Below are 13,127 nucleotides of genomic sequence, written 5' to 3'. Positions count from 1 at the left end.
CTTCTTGGAACTGTACCTGTGGAGTGCATAAAATCTGTTCTCTTTATATTAATAAAAATTTAAATAAATAAGAACAAAAAATCATGACAAAACCAAAAGAATCAGTAGTGATCTTCCAGTAAACAATAAACACTAAATAAATGTTTACTAATAATGACATTTTTTTTTTTTTGCTTCCTTAGCATTCACCCTGTGATAACTAATACACACTTTTTGAAAGCTTTTCTTTCTTGGCCTCTGGATTGGTGCTTCCTTTTTATTCCAGGTTGTTCTTTCTCTGAAAACAATGGTTAGTCTTTTTCCTTGCTGGTGCAAAGATAGGTATTCTCCAAAGTCATATCCCAGGCACTCTTTTTTCTTTTTCTGTCCATATAATACTCTACCCATCAATATTCTATCTTATCATTTTAAGCTGATGAATTACACGTCTTTATAGCCCAATCATTTGTAAGCTCTGGTTATATGGTCAGGACTCTGGTTGTCATTTTCCCTGAATGCCATCTGAGCACAGTAAACTCATCATACTTATATGAACAATGATCTTTTCATTTAAACTGTCTCCCCATTTACTAATTTAACTCCTGCTTTTTACAAAAGAATCTCTGTTTCTTTAGTAATGAGATCTTAGAGTCAGCTTTAGCTTATTCCTTTTTATTACCGCCCATAGATAATCCCTAAATTCTGACAAATTTACCTTTGAAATATTTCTGGCATTTTCCCCTTTTTGTACTTTCCATTTGCTACTACCTTAGTGTAGCCTTTAATTACTGTGCACATAAGAAATTGGTGATTTTTTTTACTGGTCTCATATCTTAGAATCACCCTTCTCCAATACATTTTGGCATCTTCCTAAATATTTTTGGCTTATATTACTTCTTGTTGGCTATGATATTTCATTAATAATAATTATAGCCAGCAATTATGGAAGACTTATTCTGTGTTAGGCACAACTCTAAAGTACTAATGTACTAAAGTAATAAATGGATAGACTTAATCCTCACAAGAATCCCGAGGTATTTAATATTATCATTTTACTGGAGAACAATGAGCGTCTTAGAGTTCGGCAACTTACCCAAGAACATAGAGCTCACAGTTTATAAAATAAAAGGACAGGATCCAAAGATTGACCCATCCCTATCCTCAGGGCAGGATGTGTGAATGTGGTGGCAGGGCATTTAGGCTCATAACTGCTGTACTGTAATGCCTTCCATAAGTGACTGAGTAAAGGTTAATCTCACTATTTTGGCTTCTGACTCTCCGTTCTCCAATTATTTTTAGTTTTCAAGAATATGAAACACAAACCCAGTGTAATAACTCATCTTTCCTATTCATAATTCTCATACATATGCTCTGAGCCTCTGGGCTGCATAGTTACATTAATATTGTTTTCTTTACTCCCATCAAGCTTCTCTTCTTCCCCCATCAGAGTCTTCAGGATAAAAATCTCATCATCATTTTTCAATGCTTAATTAAGAATTATAAAATATCAACCATGAGTGACTCGTATACTCTATCTAACAATTGCATGTATTTTTATTCATTTCTATTTCATTGATCATATGATGAATGGTATTAAGAATCTTGATGTTCATGTGTTACTTCCTGTACTGGCTTATAATTTATGCATGCATTAGAACCATATTGAAGAGCAGTAAAATGGTTGAAATGGGTGCTATGTTTGGATATGGTTGAGTGTGTCCTCCAGGGGTTTATGTGTTGGATGCTTAATCTGAAGTGTGGTGGTGTTGGGAGGTGGTGGAAACTTTAAGAGGTGGATGCTAGTGTGAAATAGTCACTGGATGCACCTCCCTCAGAAGGAATAGATGTTGGTCACACAGAGTGAGTTAGTCTCTGAAAGAGATAGTTGTTATAAAACAACAAGACTAGCCCCCTTCCTGCTCTCTGACTTCTTGTCTTGCCATGTAATCTCTTTCATATGCTCCTACCAATGTGATGCCTTCAGCCCTGAGATCTCACCAGAGCTGAGCTGATGCTGACACCATGTCCAGGAATCTACAAAACTTTGAGCTATATAGACCTCTTTTCTTTATAAATTATCTAGCCTCCAGTGTTTTGCTATGGGAATGGGAAAAAGGTACAAATAAAACGAGTCTAGTATAATTTCTGATTATCATTTTAAAAAATGCATAAAATTACAATAGCTTTCCCTGAAATACCAGATAATCTCAGATTACATTACAGTTCTTGGTTTTTGGTTACTATTGAAGGCTCAAGTACTATACCACAAGAATGAGGATTTTCCCTAATAGTTCTGATCGTGAACAGAGACATTGGGCTGCAGAGCTTTATTCATGTTGATATCTTTACTCCCTGGAATCTGTCATGAAATCCTGGTCTCATGAAACTTCTGGTCCCAGTGCTTGATCCCTTACTTTTTGCTAAATCTTTTCAGGGATGGCCATTTTTATCTATTACCAACTAGATGGGATTCCAGAACAATAGTTCCAAGACCACATACAGAATTGATGAAAACCAAATGTTACAAAACTAAAAGGTGTTGCAGCAAAATCTTCCTGACAAATAGATTTGTTGATTTTGTGGGATGATGTGGTTACAGGATATGCACAGTAGCACAATGAGGAATCACCCAGCTAAAATGTTGTAGGACTGTATTTCCCTCTTTCAGCTACTTCAAATGCAAATAACTCTAGCCCTTGGAAAAGCAATGCAGTTGGAGGACACAGTTACAGCAAAATAAATTTTAACCCAGATTTTTTCCTATTAGATTCTAATTAAATGAAACCAAACCCCCTTTATCAGAGGCTCTATGAAAATTCATACTATTTTCTGAATTTATGAGGGCCACAAACTTCCTAAATGTAATTCATAATGATAACAACATCAATCTAGCTTGTGAAAGTCTAAATTTGCTGATATTTACTTATTCTTTAAATTGGGAAAACCAAGCATTTGACTTGTTTCCCATAAATGTGTTCACTTTGAGCTTCCTGGACCTTCCTTTATTTCTTTCTTCCTTTTTTCTTTTTTGTAATTATTCACTTGAGAGGGAGGGAGGGAAGGAGAGGAGAGAGCTCCATCTTCCATATACTTCTTTACTCCCCAAGTATCTACAATGGCCAGGACCAGACTAGAGCCAGCTGGGAGCCAGGAACTCAATCCAGGTCTCCCATGAGTGGCAGGGATGCAACTACTTGAACCATCACAGCTGCCTCAGAAGGAAAATGGAATCAGGAGACAGAGGTAGAGTTTGAAACCAGGTACTCTGATATGGAATGAAGACATCCTAAATGGAGTCTTGCCTGCTGGGCCAAATGCCAGTTCCTTTGCTCTACTTCTAACTTTGAATCAGTAAATGGGAAATTTTTATATTTTATGGTTTTATGACAATCCAGGCACTTTGCAGTTTCTATAAATGCATGTTGGCTATGCCATTTTGAAAAGTATATTGTGCGTAAAACTGATCAGTAAAAGAACATATTGCCAGAGAGGGAAGGGTGCAGTTTCTCTTCCTATATATGGAATTCAAGAGCTTCTATTTTGATGTGCTGATGGTTCAGATGTTGTGTCCCATCCTAGCTGCTATTATCTGTGTTCAGAAACTTTCCTTGTGTTTTGATATTCTTCTAACTTAGAAAACTAAGTTGGAAGGCATAATGTGTAAGGAAAAGCACAAGAAAGGGACTTGGAGAGTTTCAGAGGAGGGAAACAAGAACTTTGGGTAGAGACAGAAGTTAAAGAAGGCTTTTACAAAAGAATCATGGTCAGGAGCAAGAAAGACTGAAATTATAAGTCAGTGTTTGATGTAACTTTAGGTATGTAGTAAGCTGAAGGGATAATTAGCCTAATACCTCCCAAGAAGATTTTGCAGGCCAAAATTAAGCACACATCAATTCACACGCCTCATAAAACTGCATTATCCATTAGTCAATAGAATTTTTTTTTTTTTTTGCCATCTACCAGCAGAAAAATAGTGCTTATCTTTGGAGCACTCTGGAAAAGACTGAAATCTTTTAAGTAATAGCACTCTGTCCCCCAAACAAAGCAAAAACAAAACAAAGAAAAAAATGAATTTACAAGTCAACATTATCTCGACTAAGGCAAACCTGTAAAACACCTATCTTCTGTATATTTTTTCATGTACATGGTTTCAAGATAGTTCAAAGGTTCATAAAATTCAGCCTGTTTAAATTAATTATGACTGAACTCAGCCAAAATAAATGCCTTCCAAATGAGATATGTGTAGAACTCTCTTAAAATACTTAAAGACACAACAACTTCTGTGTATTTCCAAAGATCCACATCTTTAAATTTAAGAGACTTTCTAATTACAGTCATCTAGGGGTCCAAATCTCCCTCAAGGGTTAAGGATGAAGACCTGTTTGGGGAAGTGACCACTAGAGTGCAATAGAGTGAACCTGAGCACTGATGACTGAAACTGAAAGGGCCAATGGGTGAGGACAAATCTCTTTCAAGAAAGATGACAAGACTACCTATATTCATGATTAAAATAGACCAGAAAAATGAGCAAATATGTTGAGATTTTGGAAGCAAATGAATAGAAGGGAGGATAAAGTTGAGTAGTCCAATATAAATTTGTGAACTAAACCAAAGAATTGAAAGATAGTTCTGTTAGATGCTGAACATATGCCTTTTTCTTGGGGTGGGCACATGGGATAAGAAGCCACATAAATCACTAATATGAAAAGTTCAGCAACTTACACTGTGATACTTAGTGAGTCTCTGGTTAGACTAAATACTCTTGAAATACCATCTTAATTAACTAATTTAAAACTCCCCATTATCTGACTTTGACAGTCCCCATTGCAGACCTCTCTTTTACTTTACTCTCACTTAACTCTATGGTTTTTTTCCTTTTTGAGACTCTAACCTTACACCTGGTTTTTGTCTGGTAGCTCTTATTCATCCTTTAACCAGTTCAACTAGGACTTCCTTTGAATTGGTTGTTCTAGGCTGCTTTGGAAATCCTCAGTGTTCCCATAAAATCTTATATGATGCTGAAATTTTAGTGTCTATCAGAATTACATTTAAAATGTTAAATATAGAATCTTCAGGTGCCCACCAACGCTGCACACATTAGAATCTCTAGATGTGGGAGAAAGAATTAAATTTATTTGTTTTCCCAGTGATTTATTTTTTATATTTTATTTTATTTTTGACAGGCAGAGTGGACAGTGAGAGAGAGAGACAGAGAGAAAGGTCTTCCTTTGCCGTTGGTTTACCCTCTAATGGCCGCTGCTGCCAGCACGCTGCAGCCAGCGCAGCATGCTGATCCGAAGCCGGGAGCCAGGTGCTTCTCCTGGTCTCCCATGGGGTGCAGGGCCCAAGGATTTGGGCCATCCTCCACTGCACTCCCAGGCCACAGCAGAGAGCTGGCCTGGAAGAGGGGAAACCGGGACAGAATCCGGCGCCCCGACCGGAACTAGAACCCCATATGCTGGCGCCGCAGGCAGAGGATTAGCCTATTGAGCCGCAGTGCTGGCTCCAGTGATTTAAATATACATAAATGATTGAGAAAAATTTTCTGTGATCATCATATTTATTTCTAATTTCTCTTTATATTTCTTCTTCTGTCTCAACTGAACACACTTTCAGGGAAGAGTTGGTGTTTATTTATCTTTTTGGGTGGCCTTAGTATCTATTCCAAAATCTGGAATATATCATGTGCTAGTACAGTCATGCATCACTTAATCACATGGATATGAGAAATGTGTCATCATGTGATTTTATCACTGGGCAAGCTTCACAAACTTAGATGGTATCAGTCAATCACTTGACGTGGTATCTTCATACAATCAAGAGAATATGTAAACATGTAACATGGTATACTGTTTTACAGTAAATATCTTTTATAATAGAAGTAGTGGACTCCAAACTAACAATAAAAAGTATATTATGGTAAACATATAAATCATTTATCATTATAAAGTATCATGCACTGTATCTAATTGTATGTACTGTACTTTTATATGATTAAGCACAGGTTTGTTTACATTAGTATCACCACAAGCACGTGAGTAATATGTTTCACAATAATGATTTCAACATCACAAGACCATGGAGATTTTAATCTTCATTGTAATCTTATGGGACCACTCATTTATATGAGATCTGTCATTGAAACATCATTATCTGGTACATGATTACATGAATTCATTTAATTAGTTAATTAATTCTTTAAATAATAGTGGTCAACCCCAGTGGAAAACAAAGGCTAAAACTGGTTCAGAACTCGAGTTGTCACTCTTCATATGAGCAGGCACTATTATTATATATATTTTATTTATTTATTTATTTTTATTGTTGACTGGCAGAGTGGACAGTGAGAGAGAGAGAGACAGAGAGAAAGGTCTTCCTTTGCCATTCGTTCACCCTCCAATGGCCACCGTGGCTGGTGCGCTGCGGCCGGTGCACCGCGCTGATCCGAAGCCAGGAGCCAGGTGCTTCTCCTGGTCTCCCATGGGGTGCAGGGCCCAAGCACTTGGGCCATCCTCCACTGCACTCCCGGGCCATAGCAGAGAGCTGGCCTGGAAGAGGGGCAACCGGGACAGAATCCGGCGCCCCGACTGGGACTAGAACCCACTGTGCCATCGCCGCTAAGTGGAGAATTAGCCTGTTGAGCCACGGTATCGGCCATTATTATATATTTTTAAAAAAATTTATTTGAGAGATGGGTTGAAGGGGAGAGGGAATAAGAGACCAATGCATTGTCATTTGCTGATTTACTGTGACCACAGCTGGGCCAAGGCTTAAGCTGGGATGTGGGAACTCAATCCAGGTCCGTGTGGGTGACAGGGATCCAATTACTTGAGCCATCACTTCTGCCTCTCAGTGTCTAGATTAGCAGGAAGCTGGAGTCAAGAGCAGAAGATGGGCATTGAACCCAGGAAAGCAGGTATGTTAACTAACATGTTAGCTGTTGGACCAAAGGTGCTTCATGTAAGTACCATTTATTTTTGGCCTTTATAGATAGAATATTTTAAAAATGAGGTTATTGGGGCCAGTGCTGTGGCACAGCAGGTAAAGCTGCCACCTGCAGTGTTGGCATCCTATATGGGCTCTGGTTCAAGTCTCAGCTGCTCCACTTTCAATCTAGCTCTGTGCTATGACCTGGGAAAGCAGTAGAAGATAGCCCAGGGCAACATACTTGTGTTGAAATCTAGTATTGTGATGTGATACCTCCAGCTTAGTTTTTGTGGTATAAGAGTGCTTTAGCTATTGAGGGTCTCCTGTGTTCCCATATGAATTTTTAAAACTATTTATTTATTTAAAATGCAGAATTACAGAGAGAGGGAGAGGCAGAAACAGAGACACACACAAAGAGAGAGAGAATGAGAGAGAGAGAGGTCTTCAATCTGCTGGTTCACTCCCTATATGGCTGCAATTGCTGGAGCTGTGCGGATCTGAAGCTAGGAGCCAGGAGCTTCTTTGGGGTCTCCCATATGGGTGCAGGGGTCCAAAGACTTGGGCCATCTTCCACTGCTTTCTCGGATCATAGCAGAGAGCTGGATCAGAAGTGGAGCAGCCAGGTCTTGAACGGGCACCAATATGGGGATGCTGGCACTGCAGGCAGCGGCTTTACTTGTTATGCCATAGCACTGGTCCTCTCCATATGAATTTTAGCATTGTGTTTTTCTATAACTGATAAGAATGTCAATATTTTGATTGGGATCCCATTGAATCTGTAATTTGTTTTCAGTAGTATGGACAGTTTGATGATATTAATTCTTCCATTCCACAAGTATACTGCTCTACTTCCAATCCAGCTCCCTGCTAATGGCCTGGGAAAAGCAGTGGAAGATGTAGAGTGCTTGGGCTCTTGTTACCCACATGGAAAACCTGGAAGAAGCCTCTGTATCATTGCTTCAGCCTGGCCTGGCCCAACCCCAGCTGATGCAGCCATTTGGGAAGTAAATCAACACATGGAAGATCTCGCTCTCTCTGTCTCTCTGTCTCTCTGTCTCTTCCTAGCTCTGACTTTCAAATAAATGATTACATTTTAAAAAATTTATTAATTTAGGTCCAAAAGCAGAATATTAAAGGGCAGAGGAGAGTCAGTTGTTCATCACACTGCCATGCTTTTACATTTGTTTTTGCAATTCAGTGCTCCTGAGAATTATGAAGACTTTGTAAACTACAATATCTCAACTTCATCTTTTATTTTTCTTTACTTTCTTTCTACTCTTTCTCTACAGATTCTTTTATCTTCTATTTTTTTTTCTGTCCTGTGGCTCATTCTTTCTTTCCAATTCTCTCTGAGTGACAATTCACAACCATATATAATTTTAATCAAATTTATTGATGAAGAGTTCGCATAAAGTAGTATGCATCCATTTTAATTGTACTGTTCAATGAGCCATAGTCAAGGAGGATGATCTTTCCTTAACCCCATTGTTCCCTCATGATCCTTTGCAGCCTTATTCTTCCTCATCTCCTTGGCTTCTGGCAAACACTGATTTGCTTTCTATTGTCATAGATGAGTTTCATCTTTTCTAGAATTTTATATAAGTGAAATCACACAGTTTATACTCTTTTGTGTTTAGTTCTCTCTCTCTCTCTCTCTCTCTCTCTCTCTCTCTCTCTCTCTTTTTGACAGGCAGAGTTAGTGAGAGAGAGGGAGACAGAGAGAAAGGTCTTCCTTCTGTTGGTTCACCCCCTAAATGCCTGCTATGGCCGGCGCGCTGCACTGATCCGAAGCCAGGAGCCAGGTGCTTCCCCCTGGTCTCCCATGAGGGTGCAGGGCCCAAGTACTTGGGCTATTCTCCACTGCATTTCTGGACCACAGCAGAGAGCTGGACTGGAAGAGGAGCAACCAGGAAAGAATCCGGCGTCCCAATCAGGACTAGAATCCAGGGTGCCGGCATCGCAGGCGGAGGATAAGCCTAGTGAGCCGTGGCGCCGGCCAGTTCTCTCTCTCTCTCTTTTTTTTTTTTCTAAGATTTATTTATTTGAAAGGCAGAGTTACAGAGAGGCAGAGGCAGAGAGAGGGAGAGAAAGAGAGAAAGAGAGAGAGAGAGAGAGAGGTCTTAAATCTGCTGGTTCACTCTCCAAATTGCTGCAATGGCCACAGCTGGGAGGACCCAAAACCAGGAGCCTGGAACTTCTTCCAGGTCTCCCACATGGTCTTGGGCCGTCTTCTACTGTTTTCCCAGGATACAGCAGAGAGCTGTTTGGAAAATGGAGCAGCCAGGACTTGAACCGATGCCTGTATGAGATTTCTGCACTGCTGGCAGCAGCTTTAACCCACTTTGTCACAGCACAGGCTCCTCTGTTTACTTGTCACTCAACATTACAGTTTTAAGATTCATTCATGCAGTGTATATACTAGTAGTCCATTACTTACATTATTGTCTAGTATACCATTGTATGGCTATACCACCAATTGTTTTTGTATTCACTTGTTTGATTTTGGGTTGTTTCTATCTTTTGACTTATGAGTAAAGCTCTGATCAACATTTTTGTCTCATATTCGTATGAACATGTGTATTCATTTTTCTTGGGTAACTATCTGAGAATTTACTTGCTGGGAAGATAAATATATACTGAACTTTATATTAGAAACTGCCAAACTGTTCCCCAAGTTTGCATTCTAGCTTCTTTCTCCTTTCTGTCAACACTTGATTTTGTCATTCATTATAATTTAATCATTCTAGTAGTTGTGTAGTGATATTGACAGTGATTTTATTCTGCATTTCTTAGATATCTAATGATTTTGAGTATGTTTTCGTGCTTATTTTCCATTTGTACATTGTTTTAAAGCAATCTACTACAATCTTTTGTCCATTCAAAATAAGGTTAATAGTTTTACTATAGGAGTTCTTTATATATCCTCAAAATATAGTTTGTTTCTAATGTAAAAGTGCTGTTTTTCTGTTCAATCAAGTTAGATGAAGCCTTAATTTGATTTAACACTTCTTGCATTTTTTGCTTATAAAAAGCTAACTCAAACACAGTTTTAGTTAGTTAGGTGGAAAATCTGTCCTGAGGCCAACAATTACCAGAAAGTGCTTCTTGGTCATTGTCTTCTAGTTTTTCAGAATGTCTGGACCTGTGATAAATATCAGATAGTAGGCCGGCGCCGTGGCTCAACAGGCTAATCCTCCGCCTTGCGGCGCCGGCACACCGGGTTCTAGTCCCGGTCGGGGCACCGATCCTGTCCCGGTTGCCCCTCTTCCAGGCCAGCTCTCTGCTGTGGCCCGGGAGTGCAGTGGAGGATGGCCCAAGTGTTTGGGCTCTGCACCCCATGGGAGACCAGGATAAGCACCTGGCTCCTGCCATCGGAACAGCGCGGTGCGCCGGCCACAGCGCGCTACCGCGGCGGCCATTGGAGGGTGAACCAACGGCAAAAGGAAGACCTTTCTCTCTGTCTCTCTCTCACTGTCCACTCTGCCTGTCAAAAATAAAAAAAAAATAAAAAAAAATATCAGATAGTAATGGTAAAAAAATAAATACAGCATTCTATAAGTAGCTTACATCAACCAATTCTGCTGCATAGCTTGAATCATTTGATTAACAAAGTTATGTAGAAAATAGAAATGTAATTTGATTACAAAAGCCAGCTAACATGTGAATTTCTAGTTAGATTGGCAAACAATGGGTTAATGGTAAAGTGTATGTCAATATAAGCAAACAGAAATCTGGAGTGAGAGGGATCTCTTTCAGTTCTTTCACAGTGTAAATCTAAGTCACTTGGATAATTTAAGCAGCCCATCACTAATGTGTAGATTCAATGGATTCTCAGTGTGCATGGTATAATATTCTATAAAGTCCCTGTAGACACTGAATTAGTGACAACACCAAGTTAACTCCTAGGGGAAATATAAAATAATGAAATATATTCATTAAGCCTAAAGCAACTCATTATCATAGAATATATTCTTTTAATTTTAAATGGGAAAACAAGATTGGAATGTGTTCAGTGACTTCCCTGAGCCCATTACACTAACAGGTGGCAGAGTTAGGAATTGAATCCCCTCCACCTGACCCCAAGCCTGGAGCTTCCTTACTACGCTGAAGTGCTCTGATTGTCTTCTTCCTCTGTTCATCTCTGTATGAGAACAGAAAGGAGAGGTCAGGGTATTGCTATGTTGAACCTCAACTGGAAATCAGCATTTTGTGCAACTCAAGTTTGTTGTTGCCCTGGTACATTTTCAAAAATTATTAAAAAACCTTTGAGAATATTGATTTTGGCATTACCAATAATTTTAGCAAATGGGTGATAATTTTACAATTACAGAATCTGAATTTGGGAAAGAACCCACATATTAGGGGCTGGCTCTGTGGCGCAGCTGGTTAAAGCCCTGGCCTGCAGCACTGGCATCCCACATGGGCCCTGGTTCAAATTCCGGCTGCTTCACTTCCAATCCAGCTCCCTGTTATATGCTCCTGGGAAAGCAGCAGAGGATGGCCCAAGTCCTTGAGTCCCTGCACTCATATGAGAGACCCAAAAGAAGCTCCTGGCTCCTGGCTTTGGATCGGCTCAGCTCCGGCTCTTGTGGCCATTTGGAGAGTGAGCCAGTGGATGGAAGATTTGTCTCTTTCTCTACCTCTCTCTGTAACTCTGTCTTTTAGAATCAATTCTTGATTTTTCCATTTGGAAAAATATTCTTATATTTCTACTTTATCTTTTCATGGGTCACCTTGTTATTTATCTTCACTTATTTTTCTCTCCTACCTGGTTTTCCTACTTAACCCCAGCCTGATCCAACTGCTCCTCTATGACTTTTGTCTTTAAACTCAGATTACTGCTGCTCTGATTATAACTAGAAGAAAGAGAAATTAGTATTTATTAGGAGAGTACCTGGGTGTCTTGTGGAACAGTCACAGACTGAACTCAAAGGAGCGGTACTTACTGGAATTTGTACATCTGTGACAATTTCCTTTCTTTGTCTTTCTATAATGGATTTCTCTATTTTGGCAAAGTAAGTGAGGTAAATACAATATTCCAAACCATATTAGCCAAGCTTCACTTGCATGTAGATAACATCAAAAAGACTAATTTTCTCCAGTCCCAATCTTAACTAATTATCCCAGCTGGCATTAGGTGCCCACATGCACTTCAAACAATAGTGCCCACTGGAATGGGTCCTTTAGTAGAAGAATGACTCATCAGAGTTCCATGTGTGAACATGTGAATGGGAATGAGAGAGAGGCATGCTGTATTATGAACTTAAGTGCTTGGCTGACAGTGTTTTGGCTCATCATTGTCACACACTTATATAACTCTGTTTGCCCTACACTAGCCATCAATCCTCATTAGGGTGGATTTTTTACCCTTAAAACATTAATTTCTAATTTGTCCAAACATTTGCATATATAATATATTTTTATTAGAAGAAATATAAGGGTTGGCATTGTGGCATGGCAGGTAATTCTGCCACCCACAATGCTGACACTGGATTCTCCAGCTGTCTGCTAATGGCCTGGGAAAAGCTGTGGGAGATGGCCCAAGTGTCTGGTCCCACATGGGAGACCTGGATGGTGCTCTTGGCTCCTAGCTATGGCCTGACCCACTGCTAGTCACGGTGGCCATCTGGGGAATGAACTAGCGGATGATTCTCTGTGACTCTGACTTTCAAAATAAATAAATAAATAAATAAATAAATCTTTTTTTAAAAAACAACTATATATTGGCCGGTGCTGCAGCTCACTAGGCGGTGCCGGCACCCCGGCTTCTAGTCCCGGTTGAGCGCCGGATTCTGTCCCCATTGGTCCTCTTCTTGTCCAGCTCTCTGCTGTGGCCCGGGAAGGCAGTGGAGGATGGCCCAAGTGCTTGGGAGGAATCACCTGGCTCCTGGCTTCGGATCGGCACAGTGCACCGGCTGTAGCAGCCATTTGGAGAGTGAGCCAACGGAAGGAAGACTCTGTCTCTTTCTCTCTCACTCTCTAACTCTTCCTGTAAAAAAACAAACAAACAAACAAACAAAAAAAACAAACTATATATCCCAGAACACATAATAGCATTATTTATTATTTAGCACAAATCAGAAGTAGCTTAGAATCAAAGAAAAGGATATTTAACCTTCAATGATCAAGACATCATCTTAGCACTTCCATTGCAGACTGTACAGAAATTCCTTATTAAGTTTCTGAAAACCACTCAGACATTACTCATTTTTCACGCTCAT

This window comes from Lepus europaeus, chromosome 6 (assembly GCF_033115175.1).
Source record: "Lepus europaeus isolate LE1 chromosome 6, mLepTim1.pri, whole genome shotgun sequence".
Taxonomy (NCBI): domain Eukaryota; kingdom Metazoa; phylum Chordata; class Mammalia; order Lagomorpha; family Leporidae; genus Lepus; species Lepus europaeus.
The sequence above is the reverse complement of the archived record's forward strand: the minus strand, read 5'-3'. Positions refer to the sequence as shown.